Source organism: Oncorhynchus gorbuscha, unplaced genomic scaffold (assembly GCF_021184085.1).
Source record: "Oncorhynchus gorbuscha isolate QuinsamMale2020 ecotype Even-year unplaced genomic scaffold, OgorEven_v1.0 Un_scaffold_624, whole genome shotgun sequence".
In the NCBI taxonomy this organism is placed as follows: domain Eukaryota; kingdom Metazoa; phylum Chordata; class Actinopteri; order Salmoniformes; family Salmonidae; genus Oncorhynchus; species Oncorhynchus gorbuscha.
The window spans coordinates 228,597-250,067 of NW_025745741.1; the positions used below are offsets into that span (position 1 = coordinate 228,597).

Below are 21,471 nucleotides of genomic sequence, written 5' to 3' on the forward strand. Positions count from 1 at the left end.
ATTATCTCATTACTGGGAATGACTAGGTTATTATCTCATTACTGGGAATGACTAGGTTATTATCTCATTATTCAATCTGAACACTACTGGGAATGACTAGGTTATTATCTCATTACTGGGAATGACTAGGTTATTATCTCATTACTGGGAATACTGGAATGACTAGGTTATTATCTCATTACTGGGAATGACTAGGTTATTATCTCATTATTCAATCTGTCCACTACTGGGAATGACTAGGTTATTATCTCATTACTGGGAATGACTAGGTTATTATCTCATTATTCAATCTGTCCACTACTGGGAATGACTAGGTTATTATCTCATTATTCAATGGGAATGACTAGGTTATTATCTCATTATTCAATCTGTCCACTACTGGGAATGACTAGGTTATTATCTCATTACTGGGAATGACTAGGTTATTATCTCATTATTCAATCTGACACTACTGGGAATGACTAGGTTATTATCTCATTACTGAGAATGACTAGGTTATTATCTCACTACTGGGAATGACTAGGTTATTATCTCATTATTCAATCTGACTACTGGGAATGACTAGGTTATTATCTCATTACTGGGAATGACTAGGTTATTATCTCATTATTCAATCTGTCCACTACTGGGAATGACTAGGTTATTATCTCATTATTCAATCTGTCCACTACTGGGAATGACTAGGTTATTATCTCATTATTCAATCTGTCCACTACTGGGAATGACTAGGTTATTATCTCATTACTGGGAATGACTAGGTTATTATCTCATTATTCAATCTGTCCACTACTGGGAATGACTAGGTTATTATCTCATTACTGGGAATGACTAGGTTATTATCTCATTACTGGGAATGACTAGGTTATTATCTCATTACTGGGAATGACTAGGTTATTATCTCACTACTGGGAATGACTAGGTTATTATCTCATTATTCAATCTGTCCACTACTGGGAATGACTAGGTTATTATCTCATTACTGGGAATGACTAGGTTATTATCTCATTACTGGGAATGACTAGGTTATTATCTCATTACTGGGAATGACTAGGTTATTATCTCATTATTCAATCTGTCCACTACTGGGAATGACTAGGTTATTATCTCATTACTGGGAATGACTAGGTTATTATCTCATTATTCAATCTGTCCACTACTGGGAATGACTAGGTTATTATCTCATTATTCAATCTGTCCACTACTGGGAATGACTAGGTTATTATCTCATTATTCAATCTGTCCACTACTGGGAATGACTAGGTTATTATCTCATTATTCAATCTGTCCACTACTGGGAATGACTAGGTTATTATCTCATTACTGGGAATGACTAGGTTATTATCTCATTACTTAACTAGGTTATTATCTCATTACTGGGAATGTGTCCACTACTGGGAATGACTAGGTTATTATCTCACTACTGGGAATGACTAGGTTATTATCTCATTACTGGGAATGACTAGGTTATTATCTCATTACTGGGAATGACTAGGTTATTATCTCATTACTGGGAATGACTAGGTTATTATCTCATTATTCAATCTGTCCACTACTGGGAATGACTAGGTTATTATCTCATTATTCAATCTGTTATTATCCACTACTGGGAATGACTAGGTTATTATCTCATTACTGGGAATGACTAGGTTATTATCTCATTATTCAATCTGTCCACTACTGGGAATGACTAGGTTATTATCTCATTACTGGGAATGACTAGGTTATTATCTCATTATTATTATCATTATTCAATCTGAACACTACTGGGAATGACTAGGTTATTATCTCATTACTGGGAATGACTAGGTTATTATCTCATTACTGGGAATGACTAGGTTATTATCTCATTATTCAATCTGAACACTACTGGGAATGACTAGGTTATTATCTCATTACTGGGAATGACTAGGTTATTATCTCACTACTGGGAATGACTAGGTTATTATCTCATTATTCAATCTGAACACTACTGGGAATGACTAGGTTATTATCTCATTACTGGGAATGACTAGGTTATTATCTCACTACTGGGAATGACTAGGTTATTATCTCATTACTGGGAATGACTAGGTTATTATCTCATTATTCAATCTGTCCACTACTGGGAATGACTAGGTTATTATCTCATTATTCAATCTGTCCACTACTGGGAATGACTAGGTTATTATCTCATTACTGGGAATGACTAGGTTATTATCTCATTATTCAATCTGTCCACTACTGGGAATGACTAGGTTATTATCTCATTATTCAATCTGTCCACTACTGGGAATGACTAGGTTATTATCTCATTATTCAATCTGTCCACTACTGGGAATGACTGGTTATTATCTCATTACTGGGAATGACTAGGTTATTATCTCATTATTCATCTGAACACTACTGGGAATGACTAGGTTATTATCTCATTACTGGGAATGACTAGGTTATTATCTCACTACTGGGAATGACTAGGTTATTATCTCATTATTCAATCTGGTTATTATCTCACTACTGGGAATGACTAGGTTATTATCTCATTACTGGGAATGACTAGGTTATTATCTCATTATTCAATCTGAACACTACTGGGAATGACTAGGTTATTATCTCATTATTCAATCTGTTATTATCTCACTACTGGGAATGACTAGGTTATTATCTCACTACTGAAATGACTAGGTTATTATCTCATGACTAGGTTATTATCATTATTCAATCTGTCCACTACTGGGAATGACTAGGTTATTATCTCACTACTGGGAATGACTAGGTTATTATCTCATTATTCAATCTGTCCACTACTGGGAATGACTAGGTTATTATCTCATTATTCAATCTGTCCACTACTGGGAATGACTAGGTTATTATCTCATTACTGGGAATGACTAGGTTATTATCTCATTACTGGGAATGACTAGGTTATTATCTCATTATTCAATCTGTCCACTACTGGGAATGACTAGGTTATTATTACTGGGAATGACTAGGTTATTATCTCATTACTGGGAATGACTAGGTTATTATCTCATTATTCAATCTAGGTTATTATCTCATTATTCAATCTGAACACTACTGGGAATGACTAGGTTATTATCTCATTACTGGGAATGACTAGGTTATTATCTCATTATTCAATCTGTCCACTACTGGGAATGACTAGGTTATTATCTCATTACTGGGAATGACTAGGTTATTATCTCATTATTCAATCTGTCCACTACTGGGAATGACTAGGTTATTATCTCATTATTCAATCTGAACACTACTGGGAATGACTAGGTTATCATCTCATTACTGGGAACGACTAGGTTATTATCTCATTACTGGGAACGACTAGGTTATTATCTCATTACTGGGAATGACTAGGTTATTATCTCATTATTCAATCTGTCCACTACTGGGAATGACTAGGTTATTATCTCATTATTCAATCTGTCCACTACTGGGAATGACTAGGTTATTATCTCATTATTCAATCTGTCCACTAGGGAATTACTAGGTTATTCATCTCCACTACTGGGAATGACTAGGTTATTATCTCATTATTCAATATGTCTACTACTGGGAACCACTAGGTTAGTCATTCAGACAGAGTGCTTTAGCTTCAGTCCCTCTTCGAGAGGAAGTGTCCCTTAGAGCGATGATGATGATGATGATGAAATGGATGCTCTCCTATCAACATGGCTCGGACATGGACAGAGAAAGGATAGAGGGGGAGAGTGAAGGGGAGAGGAGCTCACGTTGGCTGGCTGCACTCGTTCACGTTGCACCTCTTCCGGATGGGTTTGGGCTTCTTGCTGGTTTCACAGAGGTTCCGGTGCACCAGTCGACTGTCGCTCTTCCTCCTGCATCCGTATTTGGTGTACTGTATACCTGCCAGACGGTCCAATTAAATGGGTTTAGTACACAATCTGTTGTCACGTCTGACAAAAAACATAACATTTTCTAATTTATACTGTAATTCATTTGACAGAAAGAAAATGCAGGTGGCCGTATGTACTAAGACTGGAGAGATACACACACATGCATGCTCTTACACACACACACACACACACACACACACACACACACACACACACACACACACACACACACACACACACACACACACACACACACACACACACACACACACACACACACACACACACACACACACACACACACACACACACACACACACACACACACACACACACACACACACAGGGTAGGAGGAACCATTTGAATGTGAATGTGTCAGAGACACCTGAGCAGCATGCCCCGAGGACATTTAGGCTCTGCTCTGCGTCAACCAGGTTGGGACAATATCACCAACCCATAGCAGGTTGCCAGGTTGGGTCAATAGCACCAACCCATAGCAGGTTGCCAGGTTGGGTCAATAGCACCAACCCCTAGCAGGTTGCCAGGTTGGGCCGATAGCACCAACCCACAGCAGGTTGCCAGGTTGGGCCAATAGCACCAACCCACAGCAGGTAGCCAGGTTGGGCCAATAGCACCAACCCACAGCAGGTTGCCAGGTTGGGACAATAGCACCAACCCACAGTAGGTTGCCAGGTTGGCACAATAGCACCAACCCATAGCAGGTTGCCAGGTTGGGACAAAAGCACCAACCCACAGCAGGTAGCCAGGTTGGGCCAATAGTACCAACCCACAGCAGGTTGCCAGGTTGGGCCAATAGCACCAACCCACAGCAGGTAGCCAGGTTGGGCCAATAGCACCAACCCACAGCAGGTTGCCAGGTTGGGCCAATAGCACCAACCCACAGCAGGGGTACTTGGATAAGAGCGTCTGCTAAATGACTTAAATGTAATGTAATGTACTTGGCAGGCCCGGCACAAATGGAAACAACCATCAGGGACCTTTCTGTAGCAGGTGAGATTGAATTAATCTGGTCTAAAGAGCCGCTCCACAAGCAGCCCCCCACCCCCCACACACAGAGAATCCACCTGGTCTAAAGAGCCACTCCACAACCAGCCCCCCCCCCCCCCCATACACACACCTCCCCCACAGGGTTTAGAGCACTGCGACCAGCTCTTCAGGGCCCACTCATAGGTATCCAGCTCGGCCAGGAGAACATTGTTATTGGTGATGACCGGCAGCAGGTCCTCATGGATAATGTACTTATATGTCAGACTGATCTTAGTGTCCTCCTCCTGTGGAATGACCTAGGACAGGGAGAAAGAGGACACGATGACAGAGAGAGAGAGGGACAGACAGAGAAAGAGGAAACGATGACAGAGAGAGAGCGACAGGGAGACCTGAGAGAAAGACAGAGAGGAAAGACAGAGAGAAAGAGAGTGAGAGAGAGAGTGAGAGAGAGAGAGAGAGAAAGAGAGAAACCTAAGAAGAGAGAGAAAACAATTGATTCCCATTCAAAATCCTATTTTCCCTAATCCCTAAACCTAACCCCCAAATCCTAACCTAAGTCTGACCTTAACATTAACCCCAAATCCTAACCCCAAACCTAACCCTTAACCTAAGTCTGACCTTAACATTAACCCCAAATCCTAACCCCAAACCTAACCCTTAACCTAAGTCTGACCTTAACATTAACCCCAAATCCTAACCCCAAACCTAACCCTTAACCTAAGTCTGACCTTAACATTAACCCCAAATCCTAACCCCAAACCTAACCCTTAACCTAAGTCTGACCTTAACATTAACCCCAAATCCTAACCCCAAACCTAACCCTTAACCTAAGTCTGACCTTAACATTAACCCCAAATCCTAACCCCAAACCTAACCCTTAACCTAAGTCTGACCTTAACATTAACCCCAAATCCTAACCCCAAACCTAACCCTTAACCTAAGTCTGACCTTAACATTAACCCCAAATCCTAACCCCAAACCTAACCCTTAACCTAAGTCTGACCTTAACATTAACCCCAAATCCTAACCCCAAACCTAACCCTTAACCTAAGTCTGACCTTAACATTAACCCCAAATCCTAACCCCAAACCTAACCCTTAACCTAAGTCTGACCTTAACATTAACCCCAAATCCTAACCCCAAACCTAACCCTTAACCTAAGTCTGACCTTAACATTAACCCCAAACCTAAGTCTGACCTTAACATTAACCCCAAACCTAAGTCTGACCTTAACATTAACCCCAAATCCTAACCCTTAACCTAAGTCTGACCTTAACATTAACCCCAAATCCTAACCCCAAACCTAACCCTTAACCTAAGTCTGACCTTAACATTAACCCCAAACCTAAGTCTGACCTTAACATTAACCCCAAACCTAAGTCTGACCTTAACATTAACCCCAAACCTAAGTCTGACCTTAACATTAACCCCAAACCTAAAGCCTAAAATCCGGAGCCTAAAATAGCTTTCTTCCTTGTGGGGACAGGTGAAATGTTCCTACTTGTTCGAAATGTCCTCGTTTTACAATCCTTGTAAGGACTTCTGGTCCCCACAAAGATAGTAAAACACACACACACACAGTGGACAATAGTGCTGAGCAATTAACCAACATTTCTGATTTTTTTTCGATTATTAAACAACTAATTCACTAACGTCAGTTCAATTACTTGAATTCCATTTTGTTCCGTTATTTGTGAAACCAATGCACATTTCCTCTAGAGGGAAATCAAATCATTCACAAGGGAAATCAAATCATTCACAAGATAAATCATCTCAAGAACTAAGTGAGACGATGGGCTGAAGGGAGATGAAGTTTTTCATTAAGCAAATTTTCAACCTAGTTCAGCACATAAAAGCGGTAATTAACCACAATGACCAGAATCCCTTGCTAGCCTAGCTAGATAGGATGACGGCTGACTGCTACTGCCAGAGATGCGATGATGACTTTAAGGAATGAAAAATATTGTCATTATTATAGTCATTAAATTAAAACTAAGTAAATATACAACTGAATATTGTATTATTTCATAGTAATTCCCTATTTTTCTAATGATGTCTAACCCAATGTGGACCTGACAGAGACAATGGAATATTTTCAATGCTTTGGCAATGACATTTTTACTATTTTTGGCTTTGTAATTACCATTAAAAAGTCACTATAATACATTTAATGTTATCGAAACCGAAATTGAAAACCACAATATTTTGTTTTACTAATCGTACCGAAACCGATTTAGAAAAGCACTAATTACCACTAGTGGACAATCAAAGATGATTAAAATCACAGTGAAGGTGCTCCACTGTCTTTCTAGGGGACTGACTGGAATGTGTAGCTGAATTCATCCGTGCTTCTACACCTGCATTGTTTGCTGTTTGGGGTTTTAGGCTGGGTTTCTGTACAGCACTTTGAGATATCAGCTGATGTACGAAGGGCTATATAAATACATTTGATTTGATTTGATTTGAACCTCAATGTGAACCATTGGGAACGGAGTCCTGTATCTTCTGACCACATGCTGCTGTGTCGGATAGTGATCACTTGGGTCGGCCTGTTTTTGGGTAAAATGAGAATTGAGGCGATGCACACCTGCACCTCAACTGTCACTTGTCAATGTTGAAAAATTCAGCCTGTATGTGTGTGTGTGTGTGTGTGTGTGTGTGTGTGTGTGTGTGTGTGTGTGTGTGTGTGTGTGTGTGTGTGTCTGGGTGTGTATGTGTGTGTGTGCACGTGTCTGGGTGTGTATGTGTGCGTGTGTGTGTGGGTGTGTTTCTGGGTGTGTATGTGTGTGTGTGTGTGTGCACGTGTCTGGGTGTGTGCACGTGTCTGCGTGTGTGTGCACGTGTCTGGGTGTGTGTGTGTCTGTGTGTGTATGTGTGTGTATGTGTGTGTGTGTGTGTGTGTGTGTGTGCATGCACATGTCTGGGTATGTATGTGTGTGTGTGCACATGTCTGGGTGAGTGTGTGTGTATGTGTGTCTGGGTGTGCGGCTTACTAGATCCATCAGTTTCGTCTTCTTACCAGAACAACGATGCCCTCGTGAAGGGGGCCGATTGTTTTCAGGGTTTCTTTCTCGCCGCTTCCGAAGACGTACTCCCACTCCAAACCGCTCTCGATGAAGGTTCTGGACTTGGCATCTCCACTTTTTGCGTTCAATATGAAGCTGCCTGTGACTTGATTCTTAACAGCTGTGAAACACAAAGGAAAACATCTGATTCACAATGTGTTTTCATTCGTTGGATAGTCTGACAGGACCAGCACAACAGACTATACAGGGGGGGGGGGGGAACAACTGTTCCAACTGTGCGTGTGTGTGTGTGTGTGTGTGTGTGTGTGTGTGTGTGTGTGTGTGTGTGTGTGTGTGTGTGTGTGTGTGTGTGTGTGTGTGTGTGTGTGTGTGTGTGTGTGTGTGTGTGTGTGTGTGTGTGTTGAGTTCTGTAGTCATGCTCTGCGGATGTCCCTACTGTAAATGTACACTACTTGGCCAAAAGCTTGTTGAATATCTCATTCCTAAATCATGGTCATTAGTATGGAGTTGGTCCTCCCTTTGCTGCTATAACAGCCTCCACTCTTTTGGGAAGGCTTTCCACTAGATGCTGGAACATCGCTGTGGGGACTTGCTTCCATTCAGACACAAGAGCATTAGTGAGGTCGGGGGCACTGATGTTGGGTGATTAGGTCTGTGGCTCACAGTCGTCATTCCAATTCATCCCAAAGGTGTTTTATCATGCTGTAACGAGACACACTTACCAATTATGTGGGAGGAAGTCTCATTCTCCTCTATAACGATGTGCCGGGCACCGATCGGAATATCAAACATCTTCAGCATGCCTATAGGACAACACAACAAGACAATATGAAACATCACCATGTCTATAGGACAACACAACAAGAGGATATGAAACATCACCATGTCTATAGGACAACACAACAAGACAATATGAAACATCACCATGTCTATAGGACAACACAACAAGAGGATATGAAACATCACCATGTCTATAGGACAACACAACAAGACAATATGAAACATCACCATGTCTATAGGACAACACAACAAGACAATATGAAACATCACCATGTCTATAGGACTACACAACAAGACAATATGAAACATCACCATGTCTATAGGACAACAAGACAATATGAAACATCACCATGTCTATAGGACAACACAACAAGACAATATGAAACATCACCATGTCTATAGGACAACACAACAAGACAATATGAAACATCACCAGGTCTATAGGACAACACAACAAGACAATATGAAACATCACCATGTCTATAGGACAACAAGACAATATGGAACATCTTCAGCAGGTCTATAGGACAACACAACAAGACAATATGAAACATCACCATGTCTATAGGACAACAAGACAATATGAAACATCACCATGTCTATAGGACAACACAACAAGAGGATATGAAAACATCACCATGTCTATAGGACAACAAGACAATATGAAACATCACCATGTCTATAGGACAACAAGACAATATGAAACATCACCATGTCTATAGGACAACACAACAAGACAATATGAAACATCACCATGTCTATAGGACAACAAGACAATATGGAACATCTTCAGCAGGTCTATAGGACAACACAACAAGACAATATGAAACATCTTCAGCAGGTCTATAGGACAACACAACAAGACAATATGAAACATCACCATGTCTATAGGACAACACAACAAGACAATATGAAACATCACCACTAACAAGACACAATATGAAACATCACCATGTCTATAGGACAACAAGACAATATGAAACATCTTCAGCAGGTCTATAGGACAACACAACAAGACAATATGAAACATCACCATGTCTATAGGACAACAAGACAATATGAAACATCTTCAGCAGGTCTATAGGACAACACAACAAGACAATATGAAACATCACCATGTCTATAGGACAACACAACAAGACAATATGAAACATCTTCAGCAGGTCTATAGGACAACACAACAAGACAATATGAAACATCACCATGTCTATAGGACAACAAGACAATATGAAACATCTTCAGCAGGTCTATAGGACAACAAGACAATATGAAACATCTTCAGCAGGTCTATAGGACAACACAACAAGACAATATGAAACATCTTCAGCAGGTCTATAGGACAACAAGACAATATGAAACATCTACAGCAGGTCTATAGGACAACAAGACAAGACAATATAAAACATCACCATGTCTATAGGACAACACAACAAGACAATATGGAACATCACATGTCTAACAAGACAATATGAAACATCTTCAGCAGGTCTATAGGACAACAAGACAATATGAAACATCTACAGCAGGTCTATAGGACAACAAGACAAGACAATATAAAACATCACCATGTCTATAGGACAACACAACAAGACAATATGAAACATCACCATGTCTATAGGACAACAAGACAATATGGAAACATCTTCAGCAGGTCTATAGGACAACACAACAAGACAATATGAAACATCACCATGTCTATAGGACAACACAACAAGACAATATGAAACATCACCATGTCTATAGGACAACACAACAAGACAATGTGAAACATCACCATGTCTATAGGACAACACAACAAGACAATATGAAACATCTTCAGCAGGTCTATAGGACAACACAACAAGAGGATATGAAAACATCACCATGTCTATAGGACAACAAGACAATATGAAACATCTTCAGCAGGTCTATAGGACAACACAACAAGACAATATGAAACATATTCAGCATGTCTATAGGACAACACAACAAGACAACAGGTTGGTCAGGGAGTTAATCCAATGAGCCACAGAATAACAACAGACCAGGGATGATATCTATCATATGTTTCAGAGTAGCAGTGCTGATCTAGGATCAGGTCCCCCCCCCCTGTCCATGTAACCTTATTCATTGTCATCCTACTCTGAGACTCATGATACAGACAACCCCAGGCCTACTAGTGACTCTAACAGAGGAGAAACGTGTCTAATTATACTGTTGTGTGTGAACCGGTGATAGCAGTGTTTTGTGTTTAGTCTGTGTACATGTCAAGGGCTGTAGCTGGGTGAACACAGGGTGACTAAAATAGTGTGTCGTGAATTCACCTGCCGGCGACTCTTATCAAGAGTCAAGAGTCACCAACTGGGAATTCATAACACAGTATGACACACATTACACTCTTAGAACCAAGGCTTCCAAAAGGGTAGTTCAGCTGTCCCCATAGGAGAAACCTTTATGGTTCCAGGTAGAACCCTTTTTGGATTCCATGTAGAACCCTGTGTGGAAAGGGTTCTACATGGAACTCAAAAGGGTTCTTCAGCAGACCCATAGGAGAAACCTTTATGGTTCCAGGTAGAACCCTTTTTGAGTTCCAGGTGGAACTATTTTTGGATTCCACGTAGAACCCTGTGTGGAAAGGGTTCTACATGGAACTCAAAAGGGTTCTACCTAAGAATGTCGGAGAGGATTTTTAGGGCTTTCAAGCTGTAATATCAAGTATCGATTGATAAATGAAATAACACATAATGTTCGGAAGTGTGGTTTCACCCTGGTGACGGCCCATTCTTACCTGTTTTCTTTGGTATCTTGGTGAGGGTCAGTTTGACAGTGCGACAGTGGGAGTTGTCCCCACCACAGACTCCACACTTGTCTTCTTGTTTGTACGAGCCAACCTCTTTGTCGCAGCCCACATGCTGGGAGAGAGAAGGGCACAGTCAGTCAATCAACCAAGGGGAGGCCCCCTTTAGGCAGTCTGATTTTTACACTGACTGAGATTAGGCTGGGAGAGGCTCCTTCTAGGCTGGGGGACGCTCAGTCTAGGCTGGGGGAGGCTCCTTCTAGGCTGGGGGAGGCTCAGTCTAGGCTGGGGGAGGCTCCTTCTTGGCTGGGGGAGGCTCCTTCTAGGCTGGGGGACGCTCAGTCTAGGCTGGGGGAGGCTCCTTCTAGGCTGGGGGAGGCTCAGTCTAGGCTGGGGAGGCTCCTTCTTGGCTGGGGGAGGCTCCTTCTAGGCTGGGGAGGCTCAGTCTAGGCTGGGGAGGCTCCTTCTAGGCTGGGGGAGGCTCCTTCTAGGCTGGGGAGGCTTCTTCTAGGTTGGGGAGGCTCAGTCTAGGCTGGGGAAGCTCAGTCTAGGCTGTCGGAGGCTCAGTCTAGGCTGGGGGAGGCTCAGTCTAGGCTGTCGGCGGCTCAGTCTAGGCTGGGGAGGCTCCTTCTAGGCTGGGGAGGCTAAGTCTAGGCTGGGGAGGCTCAGTCTAGGCTGAGGGAGGCTCAGTCTAGGCTGGGGAGGCTCAGTCTAGGCTGGGGGAGGCTCCTTCTAGGCTGGGGAGGCTCCTTCTAGGCTGGGGGAGGCTTCTTCTAGGTTGGGGAGGCTCAGTCTAGGCTGGGGGAAGCTCAGTCTAGGCTGTCGGAGGCTCAGTCTAGGCTGGGGAGGCTCAGTCTAGGCTGTCGGCGGCTCAGTCTAGGCTGGGGAGGCTCCTTCTAGGCTGGGGAGGCTCAGTCTAGGCTGGGGAGGCTCAGTCTAGGCTGAGGGAGGCTCAGTCTAGGCTGGGGGGCTCAGTCTAGGCTGGGGGAGGCTCAGTCTAGGCTGGGGGAGGCTCCTTCTAAGCTGGGGAGGCTCAGTCTAGGCTGGGTGAGGCTCCTTCTAGGCTGGGGGAGGCTCAGTCTAGGCTGGGGGAGGCTCCTTCTAGGCTGGGGGAGGCTCAGTCTAGGCTGGGGGAGGCTCCTTCTAGGCTGGGGGAGGCTCAGTCTAGGCTGGGGGAGGCTCAGTCTAGGCTGGGGGAGGCTCAGTCTAGGCTGGGGGAGGCTCCTTCTAGGCCGTCTGACTTGCAGTGGAACACTACTCTCCAGACTTCTGCTATAGAAGCGATACCAATCTATCCAAGACACAGATTGGTAAAGGAGACATAACATATGTTGAATCTGGCCCCTCAATCTACAAACGTTTTGGTCTGGTCTGGAAAATGCCAACGTCTGTTATGGTATCTAACCTCCAATCAAAAAGTAGACTTCATGGAAAGACAGAGGGAGAGAGAGAGAGAAACAGAGAGAGAGAGACAGAGAGAGAGAGAGAGACAGAGAGAGAGAGAGAGAAACAGAGAGAGAGAGAGGAACAGAGAGAGAGAGGCACTGAAGCCCCTGTAGATATAGAGAGGTATAGATAGAGAGAGGTACAGATAGAGGTATAGATAGAGACGCATAGATACAAAGGTATAGATAGAGAGGTATAGATAAAGAGAGGTACATATAGAGAGAGGTACAGATAGAGAGGTATAAAGAGAGAGGTACAGATAGAGAGGTATAGATAGAGAGGTATAGATAGAGAGGTATAGATAGAGAGGTATAGATAGAAAGGTATAGATAGAAAGGTATAGATAGAGAGGTGTAGATAGAGAGGTATAGATAGAGATGTATAGATAGAGAGGTATAGATAGTGAGGTATAGATAGAGAGGTATAGATATAGAGGTATAGATAGTGAGGTGTAGATAGAGAGGTATAGATAGAGAGGTATAGCTAGAGGTATAGCTAGAGGTATAGATAGAAAGGTATAGATAGAGAGGTGTAGATAGAGAGGTATAGATAGAGATGTATAGATAGAGAGGTATAGATAGAGAGGTATAGATAGAGAGGTATAGATATAGAGGTATAGATAGTGAGGTGTAGATAGAGAGGTATAGATAGAGAGGTATAGCTAGAGGTATAGCTAGAGGTATAGATAGAAAGGTATAGATAGAGAGGTGTAGATAGAGAGGTATAGAAAGTGAGGTATAGATAGTGAGGTATGGATAGAGAGAGGTACAGATAGAGAGGTATAGATAGAGAGGTATAGATAGTGAGGTATAGATAGAGAGGTACAGATAGAGAGGTATAGATAGTGAGGTATAGATAGAGAGGTACAGATAGAGAGGTACAGATAGAGAGGTATAGATAGAGAGGTATAGATAGTGAGGTATAGATAGAGAGGTACAGATAGAGAGGTACAGATAGTGAGGTATAGATAGAGGTATAGATTGTTAGGTATAGATAGAGAGGTATAGATAGAGAGGTATGGATAGAGAGAGGTATAGATAGAGAGGTACAGATAGAGAGGTATAGATAGAGGTATAGATAGAGGTATAGATAGAGGTATAGATAGAGAGGTATAGATAGTTAGGTATAGATAGAGAGGAATCGATAGACAGAGGTATAGATAGAGAGATAGCTATACTGTACATACCAGACATTCCCCCCGGGTGCAGACACTGAAAGGGTCTGTGTAGCTGCACCGCGTCCCATCATGCATCACCTGGTTCATGACCACCACCTCACCGGTCTCTTTGGACTGACAGCTCAACTCACACTTGTGAGCCTCTACATGGGTGAAGATCAATCAATCAATCAATCAATCAAATGTATTTTATAAAGCCCTTTTACATCAGCAGTTGTCACAAAGTGCTTTTCAGAAACCCAGTCTAAGATACCAGAGAGAATGTGATGCAGAGGCAGAAGCACAGTGGCTAGTAAAACTCCCTAGATGATACCCAGTCTAAGATACCAGAGAGAAAGCAATGCAGAGGCAGAAGCACTGTGGCTAGTAAAACTCCCTAGAGGATACCCAGTCTAAGATACCAGAGAGAAAGTAATGCAGAGGTAGAAGCACTGTGGCTAGTAAAACTCCCTAGAGGATACCCAGTCTAAGATACCAGAGAGAAAGCAATGCAGAGGCAGAAGCACTGTTGCTAGTAAAACTCCCTAGAGGATACCCAGTCTAAGATACCAGAGAGAAAGTAATGCAGAGGCACTGTGACTAGTAAAACTCCCTAGAGGATACCCAGTCTAAGATACCAGAGATAAAGTAATGCAGAGGCACTGTGGCTAGTAAAACTCCCTAGAGGATACCCAGTCTAAGATACCAGAGAGAAAGTAACGCAGAGGCACTGTGGCTAGTAAAACTCCCTAGAGGATACCCAGTCTAAGATACCAGAGAGAAAGTAACGCAGAGGCACTGTGGCTAGTAAAACTCCCTAGAGGACACCCAGTCTAAGATACCAGAGAGAAAGTAACGCAGAGGCACTGTGGCTAGTAAAACTCCCTAGAGGATACCCAGTCTAAGATACCAGAGAGAAAGTAATGCAGAGGCACTGTGGCTAGTAAAACTCCCTAGAGGACACCCAGTCTAAGATACCAGAGAGAAAGTAACGCAGAGGCACTGTGACTAGTAAAACTCCCCAGAGAAAGAAAACAAAATGAACACATATTTTAGTCCTGACTGAGGGATGATAAACTAAATAAATGACAAGAGAAAGTTTGCATTGTATCTCTTCTGCTTTCGTTGACCTTTAGGAACACAAGGCCAGAGAGGATAGAGGTCCTATGCTCAGTTCACATGTGGGCGTCTGAAATGGTTAGACTGCTGTGTGTGATGTTGATGTTCCTGTATGTTATTCACACCACACATGTGGGCGTCTGAAATGGTTAGACTGCTGTGTGTGATGTTGATGTTCCTGTATGTTATTCACAAGTTCTATTTAATGTCCAGATACTCTTGTCGACTTCTGTCAGTGTCTCACCAGCAGTGGTCTGACTTTAGACATTAATGAGGAACACTGAGTCACACACTCTACATGATCAAAAGTATGTGGACACTTGCTCATCCAACATCTCATTCTAAAACAAAGGGCATTAATATGGAGTAGGTCCCTCCTTTGCTGCTATAACAGCCTCCACTCTTCTGGGAAGACTTATCCACTCGATTGTTGGAACATTGCTACGGGGACTTGCTTCCATTTAGCCACAAGAGCATTAGTGAGGTCGGGCACTGATGTTGGGATCGCAGTCGGCGTTCCAATTCATCCCAAAGGTGTTCGATGTGGTTGAGGTCAGGGTTCTGCAGGCCAGTCAAGTTCTTCCACACCGATCTCGACAAACCCTTTCTGTATGGACCTCGCTTTGTGCACGGGGGCATTGTTATCATGCTGAACCAGGAAAGGGGCCTTCCTCAAACTGTTGCCACAAAGTTGGAAGCATAGAATCATCTAGAATGTCGTTGTATGCTGTAGCATTAAGATTTCCCTTAACTGGACCTAAGGGGCCTAGCTCGAACCATGAAAAACAGCCCCAGACCATTATTCCTCCTCCACCAAACTTTACAGTTGGCACTATGCATTCAGGCAGGTAGCATTCTCCTGGCATTCGCCAAACCCAGATTCTTCCGTAAGACGGCCAGATGGTGAAGCGGGATTCATCACTCCAGTTCACGTTTCCACTGCCCCAGAGCTTTACACCCCTCCAGCCGACACTTGGCATCGCGCATGGTGATCTTAGGCTTGTGTGCAGCTGCACGGCCATGGAAACCCATTTCACGAAGCTCCCGATGAAAATTTGTTGTTGCTTCCAGAGGCAGTTTGGAACTCAGTAGTGAGTGTTGCAACTGAGGACAGATGATTTTTACACGCTACGCACTTCAGCACTCGCCGGTCCCATTCTGTGAGCTTGTGTGGCCTACCACTTTGCGGCTGAGCCGTTGTTGCTCCTAGGCATTTCCACTTCACAATAACAGCACTCGCAGCTAACCGGGGCAGCTGTTGCAGGGCAGAAATTTCACAAACTGACTTGTCGGACGGTGTGACTTTGAAAGTCACTGAGCACTTCAGTAAGACCATTCTACTGCCAGTGTTTGTCTATGGAGATTGCATGGCTATGTCCTCGATTTTGTACACCTGTGTGTGGCTGAAATAGCCGAATCCACTAATTTGAAAGGGTGTCCACATACTTTTGAATATATATATATATATATGTCTCTCCCTCCCATTCATCCTCTATGTATCTCTTTGTTACAGTTATATTGTTTGTGTTAAAGAAACACGTATTGTAAATGTATAAAAACATATTTGGTTGATTTATTATTGTTTATATATTATTATTATTGCTTATATAATATAATATATAATATAATATATAATTCATGTAGAAATTATTATTATTGTATAGAAACTGTGCTATTATGGTTAATATGTATTATAATCCTTTTATTGCCAATAGCGACCCCTAGTGGACATTATGGATTCACCTTTTAGAACGGCAGGGCTTAATCAATCAAGCCAATACTTTACAATGTGGTAATATCCAAAATGGCACCCTAATCCCTAAACAGTGCACTACTCTTGACCAGAGTCCTGGTCACAATTAGTGCACCATCTCGGGAATAGGGTTTGATTTGTGACGCAGGCATTGACATTTGGAGTTTCTTTACTGTAAGTTTAACATTACTCACTACAACAACCCAGCTGCAACATTTATTTATTTTAATTTGATTATTATTTAACTAGGCAAGTAAGTTAAGAACAAATTCTTATTTTCAATGACGGCCTGGGAACAGTGGGTTAACTGGTCTAGGAACAGTGGGTTAACTGGTCTAGGAACAGTGGGGTTAACTGGTCTAGGAACAGTGGGTTAACTGCAGAACGACAGATTTGTATCTTGTCAGCTCGGGGGTTTGCAACCTACCGGTTACTAGTCCAACGCTCTAACCACAAGGCCACCCTTCCTCCCCAAACTCATCTCTGAGTTTCTTTACTGTAAAGTTTAACATTACTCACTACAATCCATTTGACCTTTTGACCTTGGTCTAAAATAGCGCACTAAAAGGCGTAGTGTTCCATGTGGGAAGCGGGCTGTGTCCTACCATCTGGGTGTTCGTAAGGTAGCCAGGTGTGCTTGGTGTTCTTGTGATATTTGTTGCTCCTCTGGACACACTGTTGAGCGCGGAAGTCCTCGTAGGGTCCGACACACTCCTCCATGTTACACATCTGGTAATCGAAGGCGGACCCGGGGCAATCCCGACCGCCGTACGCAGGCCTGGAGACAGGGGGCGACAACACGGAAACGATAAACAAACAACCCAGTAATCAACACCTAGTGTGTATCCCAAATAGCACCCTGTTCCCCATGGACCCAGGTCAAAAGTAGTGCAGTGAATAGGGAATAGAGTGCAATTTGGGATGCAGCCCAGGAGGGCCTGTCGTTCAGGTTCAGTGATTAGATCCATTTAACTGTAATGTGGATCAGGGTAGAACTGGGCCTGTCGTCCAGGTTCAGATCTATTTAACTGTAATGTGGATCAGGGTAGAACTGGGCCTGTCGTCCAGGTTCAGATCTATTTAACTGTAATGTGGATCAGGGTAGAACTGGGCCTGTCGTCCAGGTTCAGTGATTAGATCCATTTAACTGTAATGTGGATCAGGGTAGAACTGGGCCTGTCGTCCAGGTTCAGTGATTAGATCTATTTAACTGTAATGTGGATCAGGGTAGAACTGGGCCTGTCGTCCAGGTTCAGTGATTAGATCCATTTAACTGTAATGTGGATCAGGGTAGAACTGGGCCTGTCGTCCAGGTTCAGATCTATTTAACTGTAATGTGGATCAGGGTAGAACTGGGCCTGTCGTCCAGGTTCAGTGATTAGATCTATTTAACTGTAATGTGGATCAGGGTAGAACTGGGCCTGTCGTCCAGGTTCAGTGATTAGATCTATTTAACTGTAATGTGGATCAGGGTAGAACTGGGCCTGTCGTCCAGGTTCAGTGATTAGATCTATTTAACTGTAATGTGGATCAGGGTAGAACTGGGCCTGTCGTCCAGGTTCAGATCCATTTAACTGTAATGTGGATCAGGGTAGAACTGGGCCTGTCGTCCAGGTTCAGATCTATTTAACTGTAATGTGGATCAGGGTAGAACTGGGCCTGTCGTCCAGGTTCAGTGATTAGATCTATTTAACTGTAATGTGGATCAGGGTAGAACTGGGCCTGTCGTCCAGGTTCAGTGATTCAGATCCATTTAACTGTAATGTGGATCAGGGTAGAACTGGGCCTGTCGTCCAGGTTCAGATCTATTTAACTGTAATGTGGATCAGGGTAGAACTGGGCCTGTCGTCCAGGTTCAGTGATTAGATCCATTTAACTGTAATGTGGATCAGGGTAGAACTGGGCCTGTCGTCCAGGTTCAGATCCATTTAACTGTAATGTGGATCAGGGTAGAACTGGGCCTGTCGTCCAGGTTCAGATCCATTTAACTGTAATGTGGATCAGGGTAGAACTGGGCCTGTCGTCCAGGTTCAGTGATTAGATCCATTTAACTAGATCTGAGATCTGAGTCTCTAGTCAGGGTCATGATGTAGTACACAGGGTTCATTATTATTTAGATGACACGTACTCACATACAGCATACGCATAAAGTCACGCACGCATGGAAACACACACACACACACACACACACACACACACACACACACACACACACACACACACACACACACACACACACACACACACACACACACACACACACACACACACACACACACACACACACACACACACACACACACACACACACACACACAGTGTTAAAACGTAAAGAAACACATGATCCCCTCGGCTTTCCTCCTTCAGACATCCTCTGACACGTCTCTGACTAAACAGACCAAGTATCTGTCGACTACATGTCACACTATGTGTATGAGTCATATAGCCTGTAGGTAGAAGTCCTAACAGGATGTAGGTAGAAGTCCTAACAGGATGTAGGTAGAAGTCCTAACAGGATGTGGGTAGAAGTCCTAACAGGATGTAGGTAGAAGTCCTAACAGGATGTAGGTAGAAGTCCTAACAGGATGTAGGTAGAAGTCCTAACAGGATGTAGGTAGAAGTCCTAACAGGATGTAGGTAGAAGTCCTAACAGGATGTAGGTAGAAGTCCTAACAGGATGTAGGTAGAAGTGTACTAACAGGATGTAGGTAGAAGTCCTAACAGGATGTAGGTAGAAGTCCTAACAGGATGTAGGTAGAAGTCCTAACAGGATGTAGGTAGAAGTCCTAACAGGATGTAGGTAGAAGTCCTAACAGGATGTAGGTAGAAGTCCTAACAGGATGTAGGTAGAAGTCCTAACAGGATGTAGGTAGAAGTCCTAACAGGATGTAGGTAGCGGTCCTAACAGGAAGTAGATAGAAGTCCTAACAGGATGTAGGTAGAAGTACTAACAGGATGTAGAGGATAACGTCAGTGAGGAGACCTATGAACCCACCCCGGAGCCAGATCTATACATCTCTATCCACACTACTCACAATGCCCTCCCCACCTAGACCCCTTTCCCTTTACAATGTCCTTCCATGTTCAAGTGATGTCAGTGACTCCTGTTAACAAAGACTCTTTAGATGGCAGGACAAGATGACAGACACTCACACAGGGTTGTTACAAGTTCTGCTCCGGGAGCGTACTCCACCTCCACAGGTTCTGGAGCAGGACCCAAACTTAGTCCAGGACCCCAGTTACCGTCATGGCCCTGAGGCTGGTTAGAGGAGCGCCAGATACAGTGGCCCTTGAAGCACCACTAAACAGACAGGACACAGGAGAGTCAACAGGACATACAGTACATACAGTATCTGTCCATTTATCAGCCCTATTCTCATTAAAACCATGGCTAGAATGGAGCCCTGGCCATGTCAATGGTATATGACAACTCCATAGAGCGATGCCAGCTAAAGGAACATGGATAGAACACTGTTATGACCACCGTGACTCCATTAATCATGACTAGCCAATGAAATGCTAACTTCACGCTAATTAAATGCTTAGTAAGTACATTCAAACTGTTCCTTCTGTTTATCCATTTGAGCTATTGTGTACTTAATTTTTTAAAAACGTTTTATATATTTTTTTTCAGAAAGGAGACAGTGGAGTCAACAGTGCGTACATGTATACAATATCTCTCCATTCGTTGGCTCCGTTAGCATTAAAACCATGGCAGGAATGAGCCCTGAACATCTCCTGGGTCAGAGTTCACAACAACTGTTATGCTTTGAGCAATCCTGGCTAAAGGAACAGGGAGAGAACATGAGAACGAACACTATTCGTCCATGAAGTATGAATAGCTGATTACATGCTCCTTAAACAGGGTAGCCTAGTGGTTAGAGTGTAGAGGCGGCAGGTAGCCTAGTGGTTAGAGTGTAGAGGCGGCAGGTAGCCTAGTGGTTAGAGTGTAGAGGCGGCAGGGCAGCCTAGTGGTTAGAGTGTAGGGACGTAGCAGGTAGCCTAGTGGTTAGAGTGTAGGGACGGCAGGTAGCCTAGTGGTTAGAGTGTAGAGGCGGCAGGGTAGCCTAGTGGTTAGAGTGTAGGGACGGCAGGTAGCCTAGTGGTTAGAGTGTAGAGGCGGCAGGGTAGCCTAGTGGTTAGAGTGTGGAGGCGGCAGGGTAGCCTAGTGGTTAGAGTGTAGGGACGGCAGGTAGCCTAGTGGTTTAGAGTGTAGGGACGGCAGGTAGCCTAGTGGTTAGAGTGTAGGGCGGCAGGTAGCCTAGTGGTTAGAGTGTAGGGACGGCAGGTAGCCTAGTGGTTAGAGTGTAGAGGCGGCAGGGTAGCCTAGTGGTTAGAGTGTAGGGACGGCAGGTAGCAGGTAGCCTAGTGTTTAGAGTGTAGAGGCAGGTAGCAGGGTAGCCTAGTGGTTAGAGCATTGGACTAGTAACTGAAAGGTTGCAAGTTCAAATCCCCGAGCTGACTAGGTACAAAATCTGTGGTTCTGCCCCTGAACAAGGCAGTTAACCCACTGTTCCTAGGCTGTCATTGAAAATAAGATTTTTTTCTTAACTGACTTGCC

The 21,471-nt window shown here is 43.4% G+C and overlaps 1 pseudogene; it reads right to left on the bottom strand.

The window, feature by feature from the left end:
• LOC124019537 overlaps positions 1-21,471 on the bottom strand; it is a 135,436-nt pseudogene that overhangs the window by 15,227 nt on the left and 98,738 nt on the right.